The sequence below is a fragment of the Terrapene carolina genome, unplaced genomic scaffold (genome assembly GCF_002925995.2).
Source record: "Terrapene carolina triunguis isolate 2854851 unplaced genomic scaffold, T_m_triunguis-2.0 Scaffold66, whole genome shotgun sequence".
Lineage (NCBI taxonomy): Eukaryota > Metazoa > Chordata > Testudines > Emydidae > Terrapene > Terrapene triunguis.
The window spans coordinates 46,027,991-46,031,746 of record NW_020664417.1 but is presented as its reverse complement, the minus strand read 5'-3'; positions in this window follow the sequence as shown (position 1 = coordinate 46,031,746).

Here is a 3,756-nt window from a genome sequence, read left to right as displayed (position 1 = left end):
CTGGCAGGTATCCCTGAGGTACATCACCTGCCAGGGGTACTCGGGCAGCTTCATTGACCTACTTTCCATATACAAACAAGTCAAATCAGTGATATTTATGACATTTGTTTTAATGTATTAAAACAAAATTGCCAAAGGCTTGGTTCTGACCTCACACCTATTAAATGCATTGATCGCAGTGTAGTTTGTCCTGATTTACACAAATCTAAGTGGAAGAATCAGGCTACAAGTAAAAATCTCAAATCTGATTTTCTCAATTACCCACTTTCACCAACCATTACTGTGTCACTTGTTACTCATTTCAAGTATGTCTGTACTTCATTAGGTCACATTTTGGAAAATCACAAATCCAAAATGCACAACTGATTTAGTGGTAGTAAAACAGACAGTTTCAGTTTTCCAAGGCACTAACTAGAGAGGTTATAAAAGGAAGAGCAATGCACATGATGTGGTTTGTTTGGCAAGCAGCAATCATGATATCACATGCACTGTCCATGATACTGCCTGACTTGTGTTTTCCAATTCTTGTGAATTAGAGTTTTTATTTTATTTTATTCCTGACATTTTCATATACTGCTTATCAGGTGGCATCTAAATGATTTGTCTGTCTACAACCCTCCAAGAGTAGCAGCAACAACTTCTGAAGGGTGAGATGTCCTTCTCAAAAACTGCCACCTCACAACAACGGGGATGAAAACAAGTGTGAATAGCAATTTCTGAGATGAGCCAAAGAAACCTCCGAAATGGCTTCCTGTTGAGATCAAAGGGGATTCCGGGGCAGTCACTGGAAGATTAGAATTTGCAGAAATTTTCCAGTGCAAATGTTGAATATATATGTTCAAAGCCCACTCTGAAGCGAAGTCGAATCTAACACTAAGTCCCATCCTGCTCTTTTTGGAAGGCAAGGAAGTCAGCACCCAGCAGTCTCCTGTAAGGATCTGCAGCTTCTGGCATATAAAGCTGCCCCTCTGAAGATACCTACTGCAGTAGAGCATGCAGGCACCTGCCATTTCAACAGCTCTTCAATCTATCAATTTAATCTTTTCAGTGGTGTTTACTGGCCAAGAAGCTCAGATCCTTAAGTGCTGAAGCATAGTAAGACAAGGACATCTTTAGTTCTCTTTTTGGATGTTGTCCTCTGAGCAATTATCTCATCAACTATTGGATTTAATACTGCACTTGCATTTGGTAAGCAGGAGTAGAATGCTCCCTTCACTTTTTCAGTGCAAACTACGTGCAAGCATTTGGCCAGGCCTAAAGTGCTATTACCTGTGTTGAATCTAGAAAAATCTTTCAGTGCTCAGTGTCTGGGATCCACTTTTTTCTTTAGTTAAATACCAGGTCAGTCCTAACCTCAGCCTAACATCCAGTGCAGACTTAACTCAGGCTCAACTGCCAGTTTTTTCTCCTTAATACGTTCTGCGTTCATACATCCACATGCCTCCATGCTCCATCAGTGCTACATTCTGATGTAGCCACTGCTGCCTATCCTGTGGGGCAGATCCCAAAGCAGCTACAGTAAAGAAGTGCAACTAAGGGCAATCACAACACAAACATGATGGTCCTCCAATCCCTTCCTATAAGCCCTCTGACCAGAAGTGGACTACAAGTGGCTCCTGTAAGCCAGGATGGCTTTCTGGGCTCTCCTCACCCCTGCCCCCTCCCACCATGCATGACAGAGCTATGGGTGATGGGCAGGGATATTTGCAGGGTTTGGAAACTAAGGGGTCTATCCTAGTGTCTGGAAACTAAGGGGTAGTGAAGCCACCCTACTGGCACCCCGCAGGCCACGTATAGTTTGGGCAGCAGCCAATAGAGTGGGGGTATCTGCTACAGGCAAAATATTACTGATCAAACAGCTTTGATATAACTTGGAGAGGAAATGCAGGGCCAAAGGCCAGTGACTGGAGCCCCTGCATGGAGAAGGTATATGGTGTGGCGAGTGCCCCAGCAGGTAGCAGTCTCAGTCTCCAGTAGGGCAGGTTTAAAAAGGAGTGGTGCTTCATACAGATGATGCAGGGAAGGTGTGAGGAAGCCTACCCAAATCCCAATAAGAGGTAAGACAACTGCCTTCCTTTACCAGGGAAACTGAGGCACAGTTAAGTGGTGCAATGGAAGACCCCAGCCAAAAGGAGGGAAGTCGAGGCAGATACAGACTACTGCATAAGATGTGATATCTATTGCTTCACATTCTGGGTCGTGCCCTCAGGATGGGTATTTTGCATTTGGCAGTCAGCTACTTCCTCAGTCATAGCCAGACTCCATGTACTAAGGGCAAATTAAGAGATGGAGGATTTATTGAGGGTTGGACAGTCCCTTCATCAGTGCAATAGGATACTTGAAACGGATGATTAGATGCCAAGAGTCAGACTTAAAACTTGAATGGAATGCAGTAGGAGGCATCAGGTCTGGTACAAAACAAACAAATGAAAGTTGCCTTCAAGTAAGGCCAGCAGGATTTTAGCCTTAAACACAGTCCACCACAGAATTGTCTCTAGGGCTTGCTCCTCTCAGGTGTTGAGCACCCTCAGCTCATTGGAACTTCAATGGCAGACAAGGGTTCCCTGGCTGGGATTGAGCTCTAACAGCTTTTGCAGCTCTGGTATAAATGAGCCCAATCTTACTCCAATGGAAGTCAGTGGGAGTTTTGCTATCAGACTTCAGTGTAAGCAGGAAAAGGCGCCTGTAGCTTTACGGTGAGGTTTTTAATGTGAATATCTGTCAACACTATCATCAAAACATTTTGAAAAACAACTCTGGCAGGGAGTGAATTTTCTACTATTGGATTTTATTTTTATTTTAATTTCTTCATAAATGACAGGTCAAAATCTGGCAAACAAAAGCTACCTACATTTCTTAAACTTTGCTTATTTTAATGTTACTTAGTTTCCTAGTAAAATGTATGACTTTTTGTGATTTAACTGGTTTGTGGATCCATACTTATGTTGTTACTGTTCATCATTATGGTTTTAATTATTCATGAGCAAGGATTTCAAAATGTGTAAATTCCATTATAATAAAATCATAACCAGCATACTATTACATGCAGAACATTTTATGCAATTTGAAAACAGTAGTTTCCCAAATTACACAAATTGAACAAATGAGAGTTTTCATTCTTTCCAATGTAACTTATTTCTTCTTGCGCAGAAGACATTAGGCTTCCATCATCCCTTTCCCCACTAGCTTTCAAGTCCACGAGACAGCTCCCTGTTGAAGGTTTCAAGAATAATTTCAGGGGCTGGAGATCGTTCATGGCTGTTTGAATAGTGCAAATACTTTCTCTGGGTTAGATCCACTACTGTGGCATTTAGCAAAATACAACGTGAATTACCATTTGAAATCACAACTGGCAGGTCCCGAATAGAAGTGTGATTTCTAGGACATTTTGTGCAGATCAGTTTTCTCGGGTTACATCTTTTAGTCTCACGCGACATATCATCACATAAACGAGGTATTTCAATACAGCGATTGACATTCAGCAGAAAACACTTTCTGGGGGATGAGAAGTTCCTATTATAGAATCCAGTGTAACTACGCACGAGAAATAACACGTTCACTAAAATCAGATCGCTGCTATCTTTTTAGCAATGGCACCTCATTTTGTCTCCCATGCTTTTGGGGAGCGGCGAAAGCAGACTGTGTGTCAGATTCGTACATTTGCACATGCATCCTCCCCCCCGAATCACGTTCTGGAAAGGAGATGAGGCTGTGAAAGTTACTAGTGAGCCCGAGCATTTGTTATGTCAGCCAGCG